General features: G+C 44.3%; 1 long non-coding RNA gene across 1 annotated transcript; it reads left to right on the top strand.

The window, feature by feature from the left end:
• Window positions 1–738: 738 nt before the first annotated feature.
• On the top strand, window positions 739–25,595 carry LOC122703034. The gene is made up of 3 exons (XR_006343400.1): window positions 739–765; window positions 15,885–15,890; window positions 25,467–25,595. It is a non-coding gene; the product is annotated as an uncharacterized LOC122703034 (long non-coding RNA).

Genomic DNA, 25,595 nt, shown 5'->3' on the forward strand with positions numbered 1-25,595 from the left:
GCTCAGTGTGTGGGCTTCTCGTTGCGGTGGCCTCTCTTGTTGCAGAGCCCAGGGCTCTGGGGCTCTGAGGCTCAGTCAGTGGGGCACTGACTTAATTGCCCCTTGGCATGTGGGATCTTCCCAGGCCAGGGATGGAACCCATGACCCCTGCATTGGTAGGTGGATTCTTAAGCCCTGGACCACCAGGGAAGTCTGCTTCTCCACCATTTTTAAGAGTGGGAATCAAGAGGGTATCCTGATCCCCACATGCCAGTGGCTCTTGACAGTCTCCTCCAAATACTTAGGAAAATACTGAGAAGAAGAAACAGTGAATCCCTATTAATTCTGTGCTCCATGCATCTGGAATCTGCATCAACTGCCACCCAGCAGACTGAATCCCAGTATAGTTAAAACTATAGTTAAAACTATCACGTTTTCTTCCCCTCAGTGAATTTTCAGGCCTGGGAGAAAGGAGAATCTCTACCTTCTTGAAGAAATTCAGGAACCCTTGAATGTCCCAACTTTGGGATAGTTTCCTGTCACTTATTCTATGTGATAGGATTTTACAGTTCTGATATGAATAATTATTTTCCCCTATTAACTTGCTTGTTATTTTCTAGTGAGAAAAACTCCCAGAAGTGGAAGAGACTGTGTTATTCTTTTTTGGATGCTAAGTGGGGCCTCCCCTAAGCCTTTTCCAGACTCTGGAATTGAGATGAGATGTTCTGCACTTGAAGGTAAAATGTTAGTCCCTCAGCTGTGTCCAACTCTTTGGGACCATGGACTGTAGCCCACCAGGCTGCTCTGTCCGTGGGATTACCCAGATAAGAATACTGGAGTGGGTTGCCATGCCCTTCTCCAGGGGATCTTCCCAACCCAGGGATTGAACTTGCATCTCCTGCATTGGCAGGTGGGTTCTTTACCGCTGAGCCACCAGGGAAGGTAAATCCAAAAGCGAGTGGCTTTGATCATCCCTCGGCCTCAGCCACCAGATCCTGAGCTCCTGGATGCAGGTGGGAAGGAGAATAGGGGTGGAAAAAACCTCGGCCTTCCTGTGCCCCAGCTTCTCCTGCAAGAGCCCATCATAGCACACTAGTACCTCAGGAGGGCCACAGTGTAATTGTCGGAGAAGTGCTAGTGTGATAGCAAATTCTATTTAAATTGGGAGATACACATTCATGATTCCATTGATCTGAGGCTGTATATGTAGCAAATATTTCAGCAGGAGGAGAATGGAACTCAAAGGGTAACTGCTCCAGGCGTACGCCCCCTTCACCCCCAACTTGTTGGCCACTCTGTTCAGTCTTCATCATGCTCTTCTCACTGCCAAGCATGCAGGAAGGTCACTGGGCTAACAATGCAGAACCAGGAGACCAATGGCCCAAGGAAGAGTTGGGTGAGTTGCATTCATTGGCTCTAGCTGTAGAGCTCAGGTGGGTGTTTATGTGAGCTTTTGCCGTGTAACAGACGAGGGGACATATGTGAGTCAGGAGACCATGGAGGCTGGGATCTAGGTGACCCGCCTGGGACGCGGGTCCCCAAGCTTGGCCCTGGAGCAAGCAGAGGCAACAGCTGCCAAGCATGGTGGGAGAGTCCTGATCACTCAGGTTCAACTCAGAAGTTGTCCAGAGGCTGAGAAGAGCAACCAGCTAGGTGGGTGGATGGCTAGAGGCAGTGCAGGGTATCCATAGGGATGGATTAACTATAGACTGTTTTCCTCTCTGACGATTAAGTATTAATTTCTACATTGAGAGCAAAGATGAGCACAGGTATGCACACCGCTGCCCCTGCCACCCCGCCACCCTCAGACTCACAGGCACTTGCAAACCAGAGCTATTTGGAGCTATTATTGCCTGGAATGTCTTTCCTATCCTTCCTGGAAAATGCACATACCAACTTTCTTTGAAGCTCAACTCAAGACCACACTCCTTTCAGGACATATTTAGCATATTTGCTCCATCCTTCCCATGACCATTTCACCCCAAATTTGAATGTTGCCAGCACTTCTCGGCTTTTCTAGCATCTTAACAAGCAATCTAAATCACTCACTGTGCACCTGTGATGCCCCAAACACCGTGCTTGTCTTGAGGATCTAAAGATGAGTAAGATGAAGTCCTGGAACTTGCGTGGCTAACAGTTTAGACTTTCTGTGCCAGTGCATACTGGGAAGTCACCTGGCTTTTTTTGTGTTTCGTCTTCAATAATTCCCCACCCTCTGAAAACTGTTGACCTTGTTTTAGACAGATTGGGGTGCCCCTGAATGCTGGGAGGGGCAAGCTAGAGCCCTTCCTGGAGACAGACCTATACACTGAGGGCCAGCAGGCTGCCCAGATGGGGTCCCAGAGTAGGTGACACAAAGAGAAAGGAGAGAAGGCAACTAAGAGTCAACCACCGTGACTAAAAGCAAGGGCAAAAATGGCAAGTATGCGATTTCGTGGGCCTTGAGCTAAGGGATAGGAAACGAAATATTCGACTCATGTCTCATAGTCGACTCTCAGGGACAGTAGGCATCCAAAACAAAAGTGTCTCCAGGCTGCGGGTGAGTGAAGAAGGCGAGGACTCTGTTGGAGAGCCCACAGCTGGAATAAGGGATTTCCAGGTTAGGAACTCTCCCGGCAGTCCAGTGGCTGAGTCTCTGCACTTCCAGCGCAGGGGCCCAGGTTCAGTACCTGGTCGAGGAACTGCGATTCCACACACCGCCATTAAAGATCTTGTGTGCTGCAACTAAGACCTGGCACGGCCAAATAAATTAAAAAGGAAAAAATAATTTCTGGGTTGTGACAAGTGTCTAGAAGATGCACGAGCTCATTTCCAAGGCCTCAGGGGCTCCCTGTTTGAAGTGATACTCTGGGCCATGTGGAGGGCATCTGTGACCCCCTCTAGTGGCTAGGGGAGCAGAAATTTAAGGATGGTGACCCTCCATTCTCCGGTTGCCATCCTCCCAGGGGTAGCTCTCCAGACAGGACCTCTGTCCCCCTGTCTCCAATGCACTGAGCGCGCGTGTGTGTGTGTGTGTGTGTGTGTGTGTGGCGTGTGAGGCCTTGCTCTTCACCCTGGGGAAAGCAGCCTGCAACAGGAGAGAGGACAGGGGCAGTAACAGGGGCCGAGTGAGCCTGCTCTTCTCGCTGTCGGACGCTGGCCAACCTGGGAGGTCAGTTCTGGGAATTGCTTGTGTCGGAGGCTGTGATGAGAGGGGGATTGTGTCGGGTGAACTCAGAGAAACAGAACGTGTTATCAGTGAAGTCAGTGACACAGAGGGACGGATAAAGAAGATGTGGTTTATGTATGTAGTGGAATACTGGTGCTGGTGGTGTAGTTGCTAAGTTGTGTCCAACTCTTGCGACCCAAGGATTGTATCCTGCCAGGCTCTTCTGTCCATGGGATTTTCCAGGCAAGAGCACTGAAGTGGGTTGCTATTTCCTTCTTCAGGGGATCTTCCCGACCCAGGAGTCAAACCCTGGTCTCCTGCATTGCAGGCAGATTCTAAAAAGGAACTAAGTTGGGTCATTTGCAGAGATGTGGATGGAGTTAGAGACTATCATATAGAGTGAAGTAAGCCAGAAAGAGAAAAACAGATATTGAACATTAACCCATACATGTGGGGTCTAGAAAAATGGAACAGATGATCTTAGTCACAAAGTAGAAATAGAGATACAGACATAGAGAACAAACATAAGGAAAGCAGGAGTGGGCGGAACTGGGAGATTTGGATTGCCATATATACTACTGATACTATGTATAAAATCGATGGGCTTCCCAGGTGGTTCAGTGGTAAAGAATCCGCCTGCCAATGCAGGTGTCAGTTTGATCTCTGGGTAAGGAAGATCTCCTGGAGAAGGAAATGGCAGCCCACTCCAGTATTCTTGCCTGGGAAATCCCATGGACAGAGCAGTCTGGCTACAGTCCATGAAATCACAAAAGAGTCAGACGCAACTGAGCGACTGAACAACAACAAATTCATGATTGCACCTCACAAAATGCAGGAGAATGATGCTTTCCCCAGCCCAGCACTACTGATACTATCTATGAAATAGATGACTAATGAGAACCTGCTGTATAGCACAGAGAACCCTACTCAATGCTCTGTGGTGACCTAAGTAGGAAGGAGATCTGAAAAAGAGGGGATATATGTATAGCTGATTCACTTGGCTTTAAGTAGAAACTAACACAATATTGTAAAGCAACTATACTCCAATAAAGACATTTATGTAAATATTAAATTCAGAAAAAAGACTCAACAGAAAAACAGATCAGGAGGAGCCTACAGGATGTCTGAATTCGTGAGACCAGGAGCTGTGGATCAGGAGAGCTGAGAAGACAGTTGGAGTGAGCAAAGAGGTGTGGGCTGTGAGGGAACTGTGCCTGCCACCCTCCCAGCTGGTCTGGGAGTAGGGCCATGCGCACCGTAATGACATTTTCATGAGAAAAATGAAGTAGAGAATAATTGGGTGGAGAAACACATGGTCTGGTCAGCTTTATCTTGGGAGAAAGCCCAGGGAAAGGTGTGGGGGCGTCTGTGCAGCCAAGTACGAGGTCAGGAAGGGGGCAGGTCAGGCTGTGTCTAGCATGAGGGGCTGAGCATGTCTGCCTGGGAACTTCTCAGGTGGACACTGCCGACCTACGGCGCCTGCCGTGTTGGTGAGGGTGAATCGAATGTCTGGGCTCCACACTGCCCGGCACGGTCTGCTGCCACAGAAGGGAATGGCCATGCATGGAAGTGTTCAGCAGACCCAGCAGGCTTTCAGCGAGTGCTTCTGTTTGCCTATGAGGATTCAAGCTGGATTCCTGCCACTTGCAAACCAAAGAACCCTATGGGAGCAGACAGGTAAGAGCATGCAGGTCAAGGTGGCGCTTAGCGTCGGGATCCACAGGAGGAGTGCTGTCAGTCACAGCTAGTGGGGCCCCCCCTTGTGCAAAATGGAAGTGTTAGTCACTCGTCATGTCTGGCTCTTTGTGACCCCAGGGACTCCTCTGTCCGTGGGATTTGCCAGGCAGGAATTCTGGAGAGGGTTGCCATTCCCTTCTCCAGTTGATATCCCTGACCCAGGGACCCAGCCCAGGTCTGCTGCACTGCAGGTGTTTTCTTTACTGTCTGAGCCACCAGGCAAGCCTGGAGGCTGTGGGAAAAACTGCACGCAAGTCGCTTGTTCTAGGCCATACCACAGGGCACTAACCATGTGCCAGGCCAGGGCAAGTGTTTACAGGGATGCTTTTATCAGCCCTCCACCGGGAAAGTATCAATGTGCCCATTTTCTAGACTAGAATCTTCCAGAAGAGCTAAGAAGCTCCTCTGAGATCTCAGAACTCAGAGGTGGGAGAGGCAGATGCAGCCTAGACCATGATCTGGTTCCTGATCTTGGATTCTCAAAGACTGTGTGCCTTCCAGGTGTGAATTACACACTTGGGCACCAAGAGAGCTTTTTCTGGAACTTGACAGGGGACTTGGGGGGCTTCCCAGGTGGTGCTAGTGGTAAAGAACCCACCTGTCAATGGAGGAGACATAAGAGACACGGGTTCGATCCCTGAGTTAGGAAAATCCCCTGGAGCAGGAAATGGCCACCCACTCCAGTACTCTTGCCTGGGAGATCCCATGGGCAGAGAGGCCTGGCGGGCTCCAGTCCATGGGGTCACAAAGTGTTGGACACGACTGAGGCGACTCAGCATAGCACACAGCACAGGAGGTTTTGGTGACTGGAACGAAGGCTGAGGTGGGAGATGAGAAGATGTGTTGACCTTCCTGCTGTGCCCAGCTCTGTAACTGCTGGCGATGACTGGAAGGGCAGCGCAGGTCCCCGCAGAGCTCTCCGTGGTGTCTCTTGGTGCTGCTCCCTGAGAGTCTACACTGCTGGCTTCAGCGCCTCCGGACACACCTGGCCTGTGGTAGAAATGGACCTGGATGGGGTCTTGTTCATCACTGGGCTTCCAGCACTGGGCCAGGAATCTCCAGGCCTTGGTGTGGCCGCCTGTCCAGGCCCAGAGCTGGGACACAGCATGGTGGGCCTGGGCTGCCCACTCTTGCTGAAACCAGTCCTCTGGGTGTCCTTGGAGCACGGGGACCTGCTGGGCCACCTCCTTGGTGAGGATGAGGATGTCCTCCAGAGTCATAAGCAGGTCTTCCTGGCAGGGCCCCGACTCCTGGCCTCCTGCCACAATTCCCTGAACAGCTTAGATACCAGACACCGTTCTTTTCAGAGAGCTTTCTGGCTGGGTCTGGGGGTCTCTGCAGACAGAGAGCTTTGGCCAGAGGGCATCTCAGAGGGCATGTTCATAGTCTGCGTTAATGCTGCTGAGGTGGCCGGTCAGGACCCTGGCTTGCAGGGTGAGCTCCAGGCAGAGAAGTTCAAAGCATGTGTCCAGGCTGGGAGATGGCCTGGGGGAGAAAGCCAAGATCTGAGCCACATTCACCAGAGTATCTGTGAGCACATGAACTTCCCCCACGGGAAGCAGGTCTTGCCCTTGACCTGCTCATCTGCACACAGGAGGCCAGAGAGCCTGGCAGCCTTTTGTAGCCTTTGAGAAATGTCTGCTGCCTGAGCCAGTCCTTCTTGTAGCCCCTGCCGGTCCTTCACAGCCTGTCTCAGGGGCCAGAGGAACAGGCCTTGTCTCCTACTGAGCCTCTCTGGGCCCTGGAGCAGGTGTTGGACGGCCACTGACCACAGAAGACACCCGTCCTTGATGCTTTCCTCCCATAAGCTGGGGGCCTGGAAACCATCAGAGGCCAGGACTTTGTCCAAAAGCTGTTTGGCATGGGTCTCCGCCTCCTCCAGTCTGACTTACGCTTGTAAACTTGCTTCTGGATGCCCAGTTGAGACAGAATCCTTCTTTCCCAAATCCACGGGCCCACTTTTGACTGGTAGTTGAACCACTGAGGCTATATTCTGCTGAAGGTTCACGAGCACTGTTACGTCTCTTGAAGATCAGGGTTGTTGCAAAACAACAGTTGACACAGAGAACACGTCACTGGCTGTGGCTATCAGACCTTGCCCAGTTTCTCTGCTTTTCCCAGACCCTGGGAGAGTCACTTCCAGAAGCCTATCAGTTCTAGCAGTTGTGAAATGTTCTCTCTCCTTTCCCAGGGCAATGGTAGAAGATGCTGGTGATGGGAGTTCTTGGAGGCCAGTCATCCTCTCTGACCCCAGTGGTCCCTTGCCAGCCAGGGCCTCTTGAGCTGCATCCACAGCTCCATCCCATTCCTACTGGATGGTGGGAGCTGAGGCCCTTCACTGATGGCTCCTGCTTGCATCATCAAAGATGGTGCTGCTGATGTCAGGGAGTGGGCAACCTCCACTCTGTGGACTGGTGTTAAGAATCGAGGGGCAAAAAATATGGTCTCTAGATGAATAAAAGGAACCTGGGTCACTTTTCCCCAGTCCAGGCTCTGTTTGGTGTTTCAGTCCAGTAATTGTGCTGACCTAGAGGCTGAGGAGAATGAAATAAGTCTGTCTTTTAGCCATGTCAAACCTCTGGACTTGGTCCTGAAGGGGGCTGAGGATATCTGGGTGGTTAGTCCCATCCAGCCCCTCTCGGATGCTCTGAGCTGAAGAGATCACATGTTTTGCTACAGTTAAAAGTGCATCCGGGTACTGAGGGCCATTCCCAGCTTAACAGCGCTGGGCAGCTGCACCCAGGCCCCCAGAGGATTGCTCGAGTTGCTGGGTTCTATATACATAATGGTATGTGAATCAGCCACAAGGAAGAATGAGACAATGCCATGTCCAGGCACAGGCCAGAGGTAGAGATGATCATACCAAGTGCAGTAAGAGACAGGGAGTGACAAATAGAATATGATCTCTCTTGTAGGTGGAATCTATAACTGGATACATAGGAGCTCTTCGAGCCAAGATAAACAGTTCACAGACTTAGAAAAAACTCATCTCTCTTACAGTTAGCAGAGAAGAAAGGTATTGGGCACATAGAAATAAGCTACTTTTCTGACATGTGCACACTACTATTTAGAAAATAAGCCCCAAGGACCTACTCCATAACACTAGGAATGATACTCCACTTTCTGTCATAATCTATACAGGACCAGTCCCTGAAATACTGCATGTACACATCAGTGTGTGAGTGAATCAAGTGACTATGAATAAACAAAAACAAAAACAAAAAACCACCCACTGCCTTGTAATTCACCTATACACTCAAGTTTAAATAACTGGATAAACACAATAAATACAGAAATACTTGCTGACTCTATTCCCCTTATCCCATGGCTACCTTGGCTGGTATAATCTCTCTGGAGACTGGGCAGGCTTGAGTCCCAGGCTGTTTTGGGGCTCAGGGTCCTGGGAGGATGTGGCAGGCAGTGTGACCCCGTGACGTTCCTAGAGTGCCTCTTGCCCTCTGCAGGAGCCCTCAGTCTTTGGTCCAGGGGAGGTAAGTGAACAGATTTGAATTAACGTATGCACACATATATGTATCCAATGGATGATCCAAAAACGACCTGCTGAATAGCAGGTGGAAGTTTACTGAACACCCTGAAATCACCTAGATGGGAACAAGAACTTGGGAGAGAATAGATAAATGCTCATCCATGAATGTATCAAGTTTCTGTACTCCTGAAACACATAAAATCAGAAGTCACATCTATTCCGATGTAAAATCACACTAAAAAGACAGGGTTTGGGCGAAAATGTGTGGGACTGGGTAATGCTGCTGTCTTGTGGCCATTTTCTGTAACAACAGCTTGAAAAGCTGTGCTGATGGGCATTGGGTATTCTCAAGGCCAAAGGGTCTGGAAGTCAAAAGCAGCTGATCTCACCAAACGGCCTAGGGGTGGTCATCAGAAAAGAACTTAAAACAGGGCCAAGGTACAGGACGCTGCATCAAGGGGTACGAGGAGCTCATCCTTGAAAAGAAAGCACACGAGAGGAGGTCGGTTTCGCTAAACATGAGAAATACGAATCAAAACCACAGGAAGGGGCAGCTTCCCAGGTGAAATCTAAAGCGGACCGCAGCACAAGGAGGGCAAGGAGAGAGAGAGGCAGCCACTCCAGACTGAATAGAAATATTTATTGATTCAGTGGCAGAATAAGAAACGGAATGTAAATGAAGCCAAGATGGCGGAGGAGTAGGACGAGGAGACCACTTTCTCTCCTACAAATTCATCAAAAGAATAACTGAACACAGAGCAAACTTCGCGAAACAACTTCTGATCGCTAGCTGAGGTCATCAGGCGCCCAGAAAAGCAGCCCATTGTCTTCGAAAGGAGGTAGGACAAAATATAAAAGATAAAAAGTGAGACAAAAGAGCTAAGGACGGAGATCCGTCCCGGGAACTCTTAGGCGGCATTGCTTGGGGTAGGGTCCGGGCCTGAGTGCCCTGAGGACAATCGGGGGGAGCTTCTGTGAGGTGCCAACTTGAACTGTGGGAGACCAAAAGAGAGAGAGTAAATTAACCGGCCGGAACACACTGCCGGCCGTTCGCAGAACAAAGAGACCAAGAGGGTCCAGAGAGGAGCTCGCAGGCTGCGGACTGGCCCAGCCCCGCCGGAGGCAGGAGGCAGGGGGGACGGGAAGGTGGCTGCGAGACACAGGGCGCAGGCACCCGACCGGCGCGGGCGGGGACTGGGGCTGGGGACGCGGAGGGCGGAAGGCGCGCGCACCCGACTGGCGCCAGCGGAAACTGAGACTGGGTCCGTGGAAGGGAGTGAGGGCGCCACACCTGGGGAGAGTGCGCCCACCAAGCCCCTGGCTGCCTGGACCGCTCTGACGGGGAAGGCACAGAGAGCAGGCACAGCTTTTCGCTCCGCTTTTGTGGAACACCCGAGGGCTGGAACCTCGCGCAGCGCGGGCCGCGCTCCATATAGAACAGCCGGGAGCCTGAGCAGCGCAGACGGAGAAAGCAGCGCCAGCCCGCCCCCGCAGGGCCAGCCCCTCCCCACAGCGTCAGCCCCGCCCTGCAGCGCCAGCCCATCCCCGCAGCGTCAGCCCCTCCCAGCAGCGCAACGGAACTAGCTACCTGAATAAGAGTCCACCTCCGCCCGCCGGTGTCAGGGCGGAAATGAGGCTCTGAAGAGACCGGCAAACAGAAGCCAAATAAACAAAGGGAACCGCTTCAGAAGGGACTGGTGCAACAGATTAAAATCCCTCTAGGAAACATTGACTACACCGGAAGGGGCCTGTAGATATCGAGAAGCGTAAGCTGGAAAGAGGAGCTATCTGAAACTGAGCCGAACCCACACTGACCGCAACAGCTCCAGAGAAACTCCTAGATATAATTTTACTTTTTTCTCTTTTTTTTTTCTTTTTTCTCTTTTATTTTCCTTTAAAATCACCTATTACTCCCCCATTACTCCTTAACTTTCATTTCCATAGACTTTTACGATTTTTTAATTAGGGGAAAAAAAAAATTTTTTTTTTCTTTCTTTTTTTTTCCTTTTTCTTTCTTTTTTCTTTTTTTTCTTTCCTTTTTCTCTTCTATTTTCTATTTTTCTTTTTCTCTTATTTCTTTTAAAGTCCTCTAGTACTCCTCTACTACTCCTTAATTTTCATTTTCAATACACTATAACCTTACAAAAAAAAAAAAAAAAAAAAAGAAGAGAAGCCCTATTTTTAAACCGAAGATTATTATCTCCCAATCTTGACTCTCTGTTTTCTACCTCAGGACACCTCTATTTTCTCCTTTCCCCTTCTCGTCCCAATCCAATTCTGTGAATCTTTGTAGGTGACTGGGCTACGGAGAACACTCTGGGAACAGACAGCTGCGTAGATCTGTCTCTCTCCTCTTGAGTCCCCCTTTTTCTCCTCCTGCTCATCTCTATCTCCCTCCTCCCTCTCCTCTTCTTCATGTAACTCGGTGAACCTCTCTGGGTGTCCCTAACGGGGGAGAATCTTTTAGCCATTAACCTAGAAGTTTTCTTATCAGGGCTGTATAGCTGGAGAAGTCCTGAGACTACAGGAAGAATAAAACTGAAATCCAGAGGCAGGAGACTTAAGCCCAAAACCTGAGAACACCAGAAAACTCCTGACTACATGGAACTTTAAGTAATAAGTGACTGTCCAAAAGCCTTCATACCTACACTGAAACCAACCACCACCCAAGAGCCAATAAGTTTTAGAGCAAGACATACCACGCAAATTCTCCAGCAATGCAGGAACATAGCCCTGAACATCAACATACAGGCTGCCCAAGGTCACACCTAACACATAGACCCATCTCAAAACTCATTACTGGGCACTCCATTGCTCTCCAAAGAGAAGAAATCAAGTTCCACGCACCAGTACACTGACGCACGCTTCCCTAACCAGGAAATCTTGACAAGCCAATCGTCTAACCCCACCCACTGGGTTAATCCTCCACAACAAAAAGGAACCACAGACCTCCAGAATACAGAAAGCCCACTCCAGATACAGCAATCTAAACAAGATGAAAAGGCAAAGAAATACCCAACAGGTAAAGGAACATGAAAAATGCCCAGCAAGTCAAACAAAAGAGGAGGAGATAGGGAATCTACCTGAAAAAGAATTTAGAATAATGATAATAAAAATGATCCAAAATCTTGAAAACAAAATGGAGTTACAGATAAATAGCCTGGAAACAAAGATTGAAAAGATTCAAGAACTGTTTAATAAAGACCTAGAAGAAATAAAAAAGACTCAATTAAAAATGAATAATGCAATGAATGAGATCAAAAACACTTTGGAGGGAACCAAGAGTAGAATAACGGAGGCAGAAGATAGGATAAGTGAGGTAGAAGATAAAATGGTGGAAATAAATGAAGCAGAGAGGAAAAAAGAAAAAAGGATCAAAAGAAATGAGGACAACCTCAGGGACCTCTGGGACACTGTGAAACGCCCCAACATTCGAATCATAGGAGTTCCAGAAGAAGAAGACAAAAAGAAAGGCCATGAGAAAATACTCGAGGAGATAATAGCTGAAAACTTCCCTAAAATGGGGAAGGAAATAGCCACCCAAGTCCAAGAAACCCAGAGAGTCCCAAACAGGATAAACCCAAGGCGAAACACCCCAAGACACATATTAATCAAATTAACAAAGATCAAACACAAAGAACAAATATTAAAAGCAGCAAGGGAAAAACAACAAATAATACACAAAGGGATTCCCATAAGGATAACAGCTGATCTATCAATAGAAACCCTCCAGGCCAGAAGGGAATGGCAGGACGTACTGAAAGTAATGAAAGAGAATAACCTACAACCTAGATTACTGTATCCAGCAAGGATCTCATTCAGATATGAAGGAGAATTCAAAAGCTTTACAGATAAGCAAAAGCTGAGAGAATTCAGCACCACCAAACCAGCTCTTCAACAAATGCTAAAGGATCTTCTCTAGACACGAAATGCAGAAAGGTTGTATAAACGTGAACCCAAAACAACAAAGTAAATGGCAACGGGACCACACCTATCAATAATTACCTTAAATGTAAATGGGTTGAATGCCCCAACCAAAAGACAAAGATTGGCTGAATGGATACAAAAACAAGACCCCTATATATGCTGTCTACAAGAGACCCACCTCAAAACAAGAGACACATACAGACTAAAAGTGAAGGGCTGGAAAAAAATATTTCATGCAAACAGAGACCAAAAGACAGCAGGAGTCGCAATACTCATATCAGATAAAATAGACTTTCAAATAAAGGATGTGAAAAGAGACAAAGAAGGACACTACATAATGATCAAAGGATCAATCCAAGAAGAAGATATAACAATTATAAATATATATGCACCCAACATAGGAGCACCGCAATATGTACGGCAAACACTAACGAGTATGAAAGAGGAAATTAATAGTAACACAATAATAGTGGGAGACTTTAATACCCCACTCACAACTATGGATAGATCAACTAAACAGAAAATTAACAAGGAAACACAAACCTTCAATGACACAATGGACCAGCTAGACCTAATTGATATCTATAGGACATTTCACCCCAAAACAATCAACTTCACCTTTTTCTCAAGTGCACACGGAACCTTCTCCAGAATAGATCACATCCTGGGCCATAAATCTGGTCTTGGAAAATTCAAAAAAATTGAAATCATTCCAGTCATCTTTTCTGACCACAGTGCAGTAAGATTAGATCTCAATTACAGGAAAAAAATTGTTAAAACTTCAAACATATGGAGGCTAAATAACACGCTTCTGAATAACCAACAAATCATAGAAGAAATCAAAAAAGAAATCAAAATATGTATAGAAATGAATGAAAATGAAAACACAACAACCCAAAACCTATGGGACACTGTAAAAGCAGTGCTAAGGGGAAGGTTCATAGCATTACAGGCTTACATCAAGAAACAAGAAAAAAACCAAATAAATAACCTAACTCTACACCTAAAGCAATTAGAGAAGGAAGAAATGAAGAACCCCAGGGTTAGCAGAAGGAAAGAAATCTTAAAAATCAGGGCAGAAATAAATGCAAAAGAAACTAAAGAGACCATAGCAAAAATCAACAAAGCTAAAAGCTGGTTTTTTGAAAAGATAAACAAAATTGACAAACCATTAGCAAGACTCATTAAGAAGCAAAGAGAGAAAAACCAAATTAACAAAATTAGAAATGAAAATGGAGAGATCACAACAGACAACACTGAAATACAAAGGATCATAAGAGACTACTACCAGCAGCTCTATGCCAATAAAATGGACAACTTGGATGAAATGGACAAATTCTTAGAAAAGTATAACTTTCCAAAACTGAACCAGGAAGAAATAGAAGATCTTAACAGAGCCATCACAAGCAAGGAAATCGAAACTGTAATCAAAAATCTTCCAGCAAACAAAAGCCCAGGACCAGATGGCTTCACAGCTGAATTCTACCAAAAATTTAGAGAAGAGCTAACACCTATCTTACTCAAACTCTTCCAGAAAATTGCAGACGAAGGTAAGCTTCCAAACTCATTCTATGAGGCCACCATCACCCTAATTCCAAAACCAGACAAAGATGCCACAAAACAAGAAAACTACAGGCCAATATCACTGATGAACACAGATGCAAAAATCCTTAACAAAATTCTAGCAAACAGAATCCAACAACATATTAAAAAAATCATACACCACGACCAAGTGGGCTTTATCCCAGGAATGCAAGGATTCTTTAATATCCGCAAATCAATCAATGTAATACACCACATTAACAAATTGAAAGATAAAAACCATATGATTATCTCAATAGATGCAGAGAAAGCCTTTGACAAAATTCAACACTCATTTATGATTAAAACTCTCCAAAAAGCAGGAATAGAAGGAACATACCTCAACATTATAAAAGCTATATATGACAAACCCACAGCAAGCATCACCCTCAATGGTGAAAAATTGAAGGCATTTCCCCTGAAATCAGGAACAAGACAAGGGTGCCCACTCTCACCACTACTATTCAACATAGTGTTGGAAGTTTTGGCCACAGCAATCAGAGCAGAAAAAGAAGTAAAAGGAATCCAGATAGGAAAAGAAGAAGTGAAACTCTTGCTGCTTGCAGATGACATGATCCTCTACATAGAAAACCCTAAAGACTCTACCAGAAAATTACTAGAGCTAATCAATGAATATAGTAAAGTTGCAGCATACAAAATTAACACACAGAAATCCCTTGCATTCCTATATACTAACAATGAAAAAACAGAAAGAGAAATTAAGGAAACAATACCATTCACCATTGCAACAAAAAGCATAAAATACTTAGGAGTATATCTACCTAAAGAAACAAAAGACCTATACATAGAAAACTATAAAACACTGATGAAAGAAATCAAAGAGGACACAAACAGATGGAGAAACATACCGTGTTCATGGATTGGAAGAATCAATATTGTCAAAATGGCTATTCTACCCAAAGCAGTGTATAGAGTCAATGCAATCCCTATCAAGCTACCAACGGTACTTTTCACAGAACTAGACCAAAGAATTTCACAATTTGTATGGAAATACAAAAAACCTCGAATAGCCAAAGTAATCCTGAGAAAGAAGAATGGAACTGGAGGAATCAACCTGCCTGACTTCAGACTCTACTACAAAGCCACAGTCATCAAGACAGTATGGTACTGGCACAAAGACAGAAATATAGATCAATGGAGCAGAATAGAAAGCCCAGAGATAAATCCACGGACCTATGGACACCTTATCTTTGACAAAGGAGGCAAGGATATACAATGGAAAAAAGACAACCTCTTTAACAAGTGGTGCTGGGAAAACTGGTCAACCACTTGTAAAAGAATGAAACTAGAACACTTTCTAACACCATACACAAAAATAAACTCAAAATGGATCAAAGATCTAAATGTCAGACCAGAAACTATAAAACTCCTAGAGGAGAACATAGGCAAAACACTCTCCGACATAGATCACAGCAAGATCCTCTATGACCCACCTCCCAGAATATTGGAAATAAAAGCAAAACTAAACAAATGGGATCTAATGAAACTTAAAAGCTTTTGCACTACAAAGGAAACTATAAGTAAGGTGAAAAGACAGCCCTCAGATTGGGAGAAAATAATAGCAAATGAAGAAACAGACAAAGGATTAATCTCAAAAATATACAAGCAACTCCTGAAGCTCAATTCCAGAAAAATAAATGACCCAATCAAAAAATGGGCCAAAGAACTAAACAGACATTTCTCCAAAGAAGACATACAGATGGCTAACAAACACATGAAAAGATGCTCAACATTACTCATTATTAGAGAAATGCAAATCTAAACCACAATGAGGTACCATTACACGCCAGTCAGGCTGGCTGCTATCCAAAAGTCTACAAGCAATAAATGCTGGAGAGGGTGTGGAGAAAAGGGAACCCTCTTACACTGTTGGTGGGAATGCAAACTAGTACAGCCGCTATGGAAAACAGTGTGGAGATTTCTTAAAAAACTGGAAATAGAACTGCCATATGACCCAGCAATCCCACTTCTGGGCATACACACTGAGGAAACCAGATCTGAAAGAGACACGTGCACCCCAATGTTCATCACAGCACTGTTTATAATAGCCAGGACATGGAAGCAACCTAGATGCCCATCAGCAGATGAATGGATAAGGAAGCTATGGTACATATACACCATGGAATATTACCCAGCCATTAAAAAGAATTCATTTGAACCAGTTCTGATGAGATGGATGAAGCTGGAGCCCATTATACAGAGTGAAGTAAGCCAGAAAGATAAAGAACATTACAGCATACTAACACATATATATGGAATTTAGAAAGGTGATAACGATAACCCTATATGCAAAACAGAAAAAGAGACACAGAAATATAGAAGAGACTTTTGAACTCTGTGGGAGAAGGTGAGGGTGGGATATTTCAAAAGAACAGCATGTATACTATCTATGGTGAAACAGATCACCAGCCCAGGTGGGATGCATGAGACAAGTACTCCGGCATGGTGCACTGGGAAGACCCAGAGGAATCGGGTGGAGAGGGAGGTGGGAGGGGGGATCGGGATTGGGAATACATGTAAATCCATGGCTGATTCATATCAATGTATGACAAAGCCACTGGAAAAAAAATAATAATAATAAAATAAAAAAAAGGAAAAAAAAAAAAACAAAAAAAAAACCACGGGAAGGAATCACCTCAGAGCACTCAGAATGGCCATTGTCAGAAACCTGACAAACACTGATGGAAAAGGCGTGGAGAAAAGGGAATATTCCTCCCCAGATGCTGGCAACAGAATTGGTAAGAGACACTATGAAGGATTGTGTGAGGCTTATTAAAACAAAGAAAACGAGAATGAAGTTAGAACACTCATCTAAAGGTTGGGAGGGATTCTATGAAAGTCTTAAGGAAAACAGGCAGGACACGTAGGCTACAAGCTACAAGGTCTTTTTGGGTTTGGATGACATCATTGAAAGGTGCTTTGGAATCCATTTCCTAGAGCAAAGGGAAATAAACCAAAACCAGGAAAATGCGACCTACTTCAATTTCAAAGCAGGTGTCCGATAAAGGAAACCTTGAGGAATGAAGAAGGCAACTTGGAATGCAAAGAAATATTTGCAAACCAAGATACCCACAAGCAATTCATCTCCAAAACCAACAAAAAGCTCACATTGTGGTAATATTTCAATAAAGTGGATTCCATAAAAATATTGTATCCTTCTGTTGTTCAGTTCAGTTCAGTCGCTCAGTCGTGTCCAGCACTTTGCGACCTCACGGACTGCAGCACACCCGGCTTCCCTGTCCACCCCCAACTCCTTTGAGCTTGCTCAAACCATCCAGTCGGTGATGCCATCCAGCCATCTCATCCTGTGTCATCTCCTTTTCCTCCTGCCTTCAATCTTTCCCAGCATCAGGGTCTTTTCTAAGGAGACAGTTCTTTGCATCAGGTGTCCAAAGTATTGGAGTTTCAGCATCAGTCCTTCCAATGAATATTCAGGGTTGACTGCCTTTAGGATTGACTGGTTTGATCTCCTTGCAGTCCAGGGGATTCTCAAGAGTCTTCTCCAACACCACAGTTCAAAGGCATCAATTCTTGGGTGCTCAGCTTTCTTTATAGCCCAAATCTCACATCCATACATAACTACTGGAAAAACCATAGCTTTGACTAGACAGACCTTTGTTGGTAAAGTAATATCTCTGCTTTTTAATATGCTGTCTAGGTTCGTCATAGCTTTTCTTCCAAGGAACAAGCATCTTTTCAGTTTATGGCTGCAATCACTATCGGCAGTGATTTTGGAGCCCTCAAAAATAAAGTCTGCCGCGGTTTCCATTGTTTCCCCTTCTTTTTGCCATGAAGTGATGGGACCAGATGCCATGATCTTAATTTTTTTTTTTTAATTTTTTTTAATTTTTTTATTAGTTGGAGGCTAATTACTTCACAACATTTCAGTGGGTTTTGTCATACATTGATATGAATCAGCCATAGATTTACACTTATTCCCCATCCCGATCCCCCCTCCCACCTCCCTCTTCACCCGACTCCTCTGGGTCTTCCCAGTGCACCAGGCCCGAGCACTTGTCTCATGCATCCCACCTGGGCTGGTGATCTGTTTCACCATAGATAGTACACATGCTGTTCTTTTGAAACATCCCACCCTCACATTCTCCCACAGAGTTCAAAAGTCTGTTCTGTATTTCTGTGTCTCTTTTTCTGTTTTGCATATAGGGTTATCATTACCATCTTTCTAAATTCCATATATATGTGTTAGTATGCTGTAATGTTCTTTATCTTTCTGGCTTACTTCACTCTGTATAATGGGCTCCAGTTTCATCCATCTCATTAGGACTGATTCAAATGAATTCTTTTTGACAGCTGAGTAATATTCCATGGTGTATATGTACCACAGCTTCCTTATCCATTCATCTGCTGATGGGCATCTAGGTTGCTTCCATGTCCTGGCTATTATAAACAGTGCTGCAATGAACATTGGGGTGCACGTGTCTCTTTCAGATCTGGTTTCCTCAGTGTGTATGCCCAAAAGTGGGATTGCTGGGTCATATGGCAGTTCTATTTCCAGTTTTTTAAGGAATCTCCACACTGTTTTCCATAGTGGCTGTACTAGTTTGCATTCCCACCAACAGTGTAAGAGGGTTCCCTTTTCTCCACACCCTCTCCAGCATTTATTGCTTGTAGTCTTTTGGATAGCAGCCATCCTGACTGGCGTGTAATGGTACCTCATTGTGGTTTTGATTTGCATTTCTCTAATAATGAGTGATGTTGAGCACCTTTTCATGTGTTTGTTAGCCATCTGTATGTCTTCTTTGGAGAAATGTCTGTTTAGTTCTTTGGCCCATTTTTTGATTGGGTCATTTATTTTTCTGGAATTGAGCTTCAGGAGTTGCTTGTATATTTTTGAGATTAATCCTTTGTCTGTTTCTTCATTTGCTATTATTTTCTCCCAATCTGAGGGCTGTCTTTTCACCTTACTTATAGTTTCCTTTGTAGTGCAAAAGCTTTTAAGTTTCATTAGATCCCATTTGTTTAGTTTTGCTTTTATTTCCAATATTCTGGGAGGTGGGTCATAGAGGATCTTGCTGTGATTTATGTCAGAGAGTGTTTTGCCTATGTTCTCCTCTAGGAGTTTTATAGTTTCTGGTCTTACATTTAGATCTTTAATCCATTTTGAGTTTATTTTTGTGTATGGTGTTAGAAAGTGTTCTAGTTTCATTCTTTTACAAGTGGTTGACCAGTTTTCCCAGCACCACTTGTTAAAGAGGTTGTCTTTTTTCCATTGTATATCCTTGCCTCCTTTGTCAAAGATAAGGTGTCCATAGGTTCGTGGATTTATCTCTGGGCTTTCTATTCTGTTCCATTGATCTATATTTCTGTCTTTGTGCCAGTACCATACTGTCTTGATGACTGTGGCTTTGTAGTAGAGTCTGAAGTCAGGCAGGTTGATTCCTCCAGTTCCATTCTTCTTTCTCAAGATTACTTTGGCTATTCGAGGTTTTTTGTATTTCCATACAAATTGTGAAATTCTTTGGTCTAGTTCTGTGAAAAATACCGTTGGTAGCTTGATAGGGATTGCATTGAATCTATAGATTGCTTTGGGTAGAATAGCCATTTTGACAATATTGATTCTTCCAATCCATGAACACGGTATGTTTCTCCATCTGTTTGTGTCCTCTTTGATTTCTTTCATCAGTGTTTTATAGTTTTCTATGTATAGGTCTTTTGTTTCTTTAGGTAGATATACTCCTAAGTATTTTATTCTTTTTGTTGCAATGGTGAATGGTATTGTTTCCTTAATTTCTCTTTCTGTTTTTTCATTGTTAGTATATAGGAATGCAAGGGATTTCTGTGTGTTAATTTTATATCCTGCAACTTTACTATATTCATTGATTAGTTCTAGTAATTTTCTGGTAGAGTCTTTAGGGTTTTCTATGTAGAGGATCATGTCATCTGCAAACAGTGAGAGTTTCACTTCTTCTTTTCCTATCTGGATTCCTTTTACTTCTTTTTCTGCTCTGATTGCTGTGGCCAGAACTTCCAACACTATGTTGAACAGTAGTGGTGACAGTGGGCACCCTTGTCTTGTTCCTGATTTCAGGGGGAATGCTTTCAATTTTTCACCATTGAGGGTGATGCTTGCTGTGGGTTTGTCATATATGGCTTTTATAATGTTGAGGTATGTTCCTTCTATTCCTGCTTTTTGGAGAGTTTTAATCATAAATGAGTGTTGAATTTTGTCAAAGGCTTTCTCTGCATCTATTGAGATAATCATATGGTTTTTATCTTTCAATTTGTTAATGTGGTGTATTACGTTGATTGATTTGCGGATATTGAAGAATCCTTGCATTCCTGGGATAAAGCCCACTTGGTCGTGGTGTATGATTTTTTTAATATGTTGTTGGATTCTGTTTGCTAGAATTTTGTTAAGGATTTTTGCATCTATGTTCATCAGTGATATTGGCCTGTAGTTTTCTTTTTTTGTGGCATCTTTGTCTGGTTTTGGAATTAGGGTGATGGTGGCCTCATAGAATGAGTTTGGAAGTTTACCTTCTTCTGCAATTTTCTGGAAGAGTTTGAGTAAGGTAGGTGTTATCTCTTCTCTAAATGTTTGGTAGAATTCAGCTGTGAAGCCATCTGGTCCTGGGCTTTTGTTTGCTGGAAGATTTTTGATTACAGTTTCGATTTCCTTGCCTGTGATGGGTCTGTTAAGATCTTCTATTTCTTCCTGGTTCAGTTTTGGAAAGTTATACTTTTCTAAGAATTTGTCCATTTCATCCAAGTTGTCCATTTTATTGGCATAGAGCTGCTGGTAGTAGTCTCTTATGATCCTTTGTATTTCAGTGTTGTCTGTTGTGATCTCTCCATTTTCATTTCTAATTTTGTTAATTTGGTTCTTCTCTCTTTGCTTCTTAATGAGTCTTGCTAATGGTTTGTCAATTTTGTTTATTTTTTCAAAAAACCAGCTTTTAGCTTTGTTGATTTTTGCTATGGTCTCTTTAGTTTCTTTTGCATTTATTTCTGCCCTGATTTTTAAGATTTCTTTCCTTCTGCTAACCCTGGGGTTCTTCATTTCTTCCTTCTCTAATTGCTTTAGGTGTAGAGTTAGGTTATTTATTTGACTTTTTTCTTGTTTCTTGATGTAAGCCTGTAATGCTATGAACTTTCCCCTTAGCACTGCTTTTACAGTGTCCCATAGGTTTTGGGTTGTTGTGTTTTCATTTTCATTCATTTCTATACATATTTTGATTTCTTTTTTGATTTCTTTTATGATTTGTTGGTTATTCAGAAGTGTGTTATTTAGCCTCCATGTGTTTGAATTTTTAACAATTTTTTTCCTGTAATTGAGATCTAATCTTACTGCACTGTGGTCAGAAAAGATGACTGGAATGATTTCAATTTTTTTGAATTTTCCAAGACCAGATTTATGGCCCAGGATGTGATCTATTCTGGAGAAGGTTCCGTGTGCACTTGAGAAAAAGGTGAAGTTGATTGTTTTGGGGTGAAATGTCCTATAGATATCAATTAGGTCTAGCTGGTCCATTGTGTCATTTAAAGTTTGTGTTTCCTTGTTAATTTTCTGTTTAGTTGATCTATCCATAGTTGTGAGTGGGGTATTAAAGTCTCCCACTATTATTGTGTTACTATTAATTTCCTCTTTCATACTCGTTAGTGTTTGCCGTACATATTGCGGTGCTCCTATGTTGGGTGCATATATATTTATAATTGTTATATCTTCTTCTTGGATTGATCCTTTGATCATTATGTAGTGTCCTTCTTTGTCTCTTTTCACAGCTTTTATTTGAAAGTCTATTTTATCTGATATGAGTATTGCGACTCCTGCTTTCTTTTGGTCTCCGTTTGCATGAAATATTTTTTTCCAGCCCTTCACTTTCAGTCTGTATGTGTCTCTTGTTTTGAGGTGGGTCTCTTGTAGACAGCATATATAGGGGTCTTGTTTTTGTATCCATTCAGCCAATCTTTGTCTTTTGGTTGGGGCATTCAACCCATTTACATTTAAGGTAATTATTGATAGGTGTGGTCCCGTTGCCATTTACTTTGTTGTTTTGGGTTCACGTTTATACAACCTTTCTGCATTTCGTGTCTAGAGAAGATCCTTTAGCATTTGTTGAAGAGCTGGTTTGGTAGTGCTGAATCCTCTCAGCTTTTGCTTATCTGTAAAGCTTTTGAGTTCTCCTTCATATCTGAATGAGATCCTTGCTGGATACAGTAATCTAGGTTGTAGGTTATTCTCTTTCATTACTTTCAGGACGTCCTGCCATTCCCTTCTGGCCTGGAGGGTTTCTATTGATAGATCAGCTGTTATCCTTATGGGAATCCCTTTGTGTGTTATTTGTTGTTTTTCCCTTGCTGCTTTTAATATTTGTTCTTTGTGTTTGATCTTTGTTAGTTTGATTAATATGTGTCTTGGGGTGTTTCGCCTTGGGTTTATCCTGTTTGGAACTCTCTGGGTTTCTTGGACTTGGGTGGCTATTTCCTTCCCCATTTTAGGGAAGTTTTCAGCTATTATCTCCTCGAGTATTTTCTCATGGCCTTTCTTTTTGTCTTCTTCTTCTGGAACTCCTATGATTCGAATGTTGGGGCGTTTCACATTGTCCCAGAGGTCCCTGAGGTTGTCCTCATTTCTTTTGATCCTTTTTTCTTTTTTCCTCTCTGCTTCATTTATTTCCACCATTTTATCTTCTATCTCACTTATCCTATCTTCTGCCTCCGTTATTCTACTCTTGGTTCCCTCCAAAGTGTTTTTGATCTCATTCATTGCATTATTCATTTTTAATTGACTCTTTTTTATTTCTTCTAGGTCTTTATTAAACAATTCTTGTATCTTTTCAATCTTTGTTTCCAAGCTATTTATCTGTAACTCCATTTTGTTTTCAAGATTTTGGATCATTTTTATTATCATTATTCTAAATTCTTTTTCAGGTAGATTCCCTATCTCCTCCTCTTTTGTTTGACTTGGTGGGCATTTTTCTTGTTCCTTTACCTGTTGGGTATTTCTTTGCCTTTTCATCTTGTTTAGATTGCTGTGTCTGGAGTGGACTTTCTGTATTCTGGAGGTCTGTGGTTCCTTTTTATTGTGGAGGATTTACCCAGTGGGTGGGGTTGGACGTTTGGCTTGTCAAGGTTTCCTGGTTAGGGAAGCTTGCGTCAGTGTACTGGTGCGTGGAACTTGATTTCTTCTCTTTGGAGAGCAATGGAGTGCCCAGTAATGAGTTTTGAGTTGGGTCTATGTGTTAGGTGTGACCTTGGGTAGCCTGTATGTTGACATTCAGGGCTATGTTCCTGTGTTGCTGGAGAATTTGTGTGGTATGTCTTGCTCTAAAACTTATTGGCTCTTGGGTGGTGGTTGGTTTCAGTGTAGGTATGGAGGCTTTTGGACGGTCACTTATCACTTAAAGTTCCATGTAGTCAGGAGTTTTCTGGTGTTCTCAGGTTTTGGGCTTAAGTTTCCTGCCTCTGGATTTCAGTTTTATTCTTCCTGTAGTCTCAGGACTTCTCCAACTATACAGCTCTGATAATTAAACTTCTAGGTTAATGGCGAAAAGATTCTCCCCCGTTAGGGACACCCAGAGAGGTTCACAGAATTACATGAACAGGAGAAAAGGGAGGAGGGAGATAGAGATGAGTAGGAGGAGAAAAAGGGGGACTCAAGAGGAGAGAGACAGATCTACGCAGCTGTCTGTTCCCAGAGTGTTCTCGTATCTCAGACACCTACAAGGATTCACAGAATTGGATGGGGAAGAGAAGGGGAAAAGAGGAAATAGAGGTGTTCTGAGGTAGAAAACAGAGAGTCAAGATTGGGAGGGAATAATCTTCGGTTTTAAGATAGGCCTTCTCTTTTTTTTTTTTTTTTGTAAGTTTATAGTGTAGTGAAGATGAAAATGAAGAGTAGTAGAGGAGTACTAGAGGACTTTAAAAGAAATAAGAGAAAAAGAAAAATAGAAAATAGAAGAGAAAAAGGAAAGAAAAAAAAAGAAGAAAAAGGAGAAGAAAAAAAAAAGAAAAAGAAAAAAAAAAAAAAGAAAGAAAAAAAAAATTTTTTTTTTCCCCTAATTAAAAAAATCGTAAAAATCTATGAAAATGAAAGTTAAGGAGTAATGGGGGAGTAATAGGGAATTTTAAAGGAAAATAAAAGAGAAAAAAGAAAAAAGAAAAATATAAAAAGAAAAAAAAATTTTTTTTTTTTTCCTTACTTAGAAAAAACAGAAAAATAAAAAAAAAAGTAAAAATATGTCTAGGAATTTCTCTGGAGCTGTTGCGGTCAGTGTGGGTTCGGCTCAGTTTCAGATAGCTCCTCGTTCCAGCTTGCACTTCTCGATATCTACAGGGCCCTTCGGGTGAAGTCGGTGTTTTCTTCAGGGATTTTAATCTGTTGCACCAGTCCCTTCTGAAGCGGTTCCCTTTGTTTATTTGGCTTCTGTTTGCCGGTCTCTTCAGAGGCTCATTTCCGCCCTGACACAGGCGGCCGGAGGCGGACTCTTATTCAGGTAGCTAGTTCCGTTGCGCTGCTGGGAGGGGCTGACGCTGCGGGGCGGGGCTGGCGCTGCGGGGCGGGGCTGACGCTGCGGGGAGGGGCTGGCCCTGCGGGGGCGGGGCTGACGCTGCGGGGAGGGGCTGGCCCTGCGGGGGCGGGCTGGCGATGCCGGAAGGGGCTGACGCTGCTTTCTCCGTCTGCGCTGCTCAGGCTCACGGCTGTTCTATATGGAGCGCGCCCCGCGCTGCGCGAGGTTCCAGCCCTCGGGTGTTACACAAAAGCGCGGAAGGAAAAGCTGCGCCTGCTCTCTGTGCCTTCCCCGTCAGAGCGGTCCAGGCAGCCAGGGGCTTGGTGGGCGCGCTATCCCCAGGTGTGGCGCAGTCACTCCCTTCCGCGGACCCAGTCTCAGTTTCCGCTGGCGCCAGGCGGGTGCGCGCGCCTTCCGCCCTCCGCGTCCCCAGCCCCAGTCCCCGCCCCGCGCCGGTCGGGTGCCTGCGCCCTGTGTCTCGCCGCGACCTTCCCCTCCCCCCTGCCTCCTGCCTCCGGCGGGGCTGGGCCGGTCCGCAGCCTGCGAGCTCTTCTCGGGACTTTCCCCGTCCCTTTGTTCTGCGAACGGCCGGCAGTGTGTTCCGGCCGGTCAATTTTCTCTCTCTCCTTTGGTCTCCCACAGTTCAAGTTGGCACCTCACAGAAGCTCCCCCCGATTGTCCTCAGGGCACTCAGGCCCGGACCCTAGCCCAAGCAAGGCCGCCTAAGACTCCCTTCCCGGGACGGGTCTCCGTCCTTAGCTCTTTTGTCTCACTTTTTATCTTTTATATTTTGTCCTACCTCCTTTCGAAGACAATGGTCTGCTTTTCTGGGCGCCTGATGACCTCAGCTAGCGATCAGAAGTTGTTTTGTGAAGTTTGCTCTGCATTCGGTTATTCTTTTGATGAATTTGTAGGAGAGAAAGTGGTCTCCCGGTCCTACTCCTCCGCCATCTTGGCTCCTCCGATCTTAATTTTTGAACGTTGAGTTTTAAGCGAGCTTTTTCACTCTCTTTCATCAAGAGGCTCTTTAGTTCCTCTTCTCTTTCTGCCACAGCTTTCCCTAAAGTGAAAGTGAAAGTCGCTCAGTCGGACTCTTTACCACCCCAAGGACTAGTCTATAGAATTCTCTGGGGCAGAATACTGGAGTGGGTAGCCTTTCCCTTTCCGGAGGGATCTTCCCAACCCAGGGATGGAATCCAGGTCTCCTGCATTGCAGGCAGATTCTTCACCTGTTGAGCCATAA

Source organism: Cervus elaphus, chromosome 11, assembly GCF_910594005.1.
Source record: "Cervus elaphus chromosome 11, mCerEla1.1, whole genome shotgun sequence".
In the NCBI taxonomy this organism is placed as follows: Eukaryota; Metazoa; Chordata; class Mammalia; order Artiodactyla; family Cervidae; genus Cervus; species Cervus elaphus.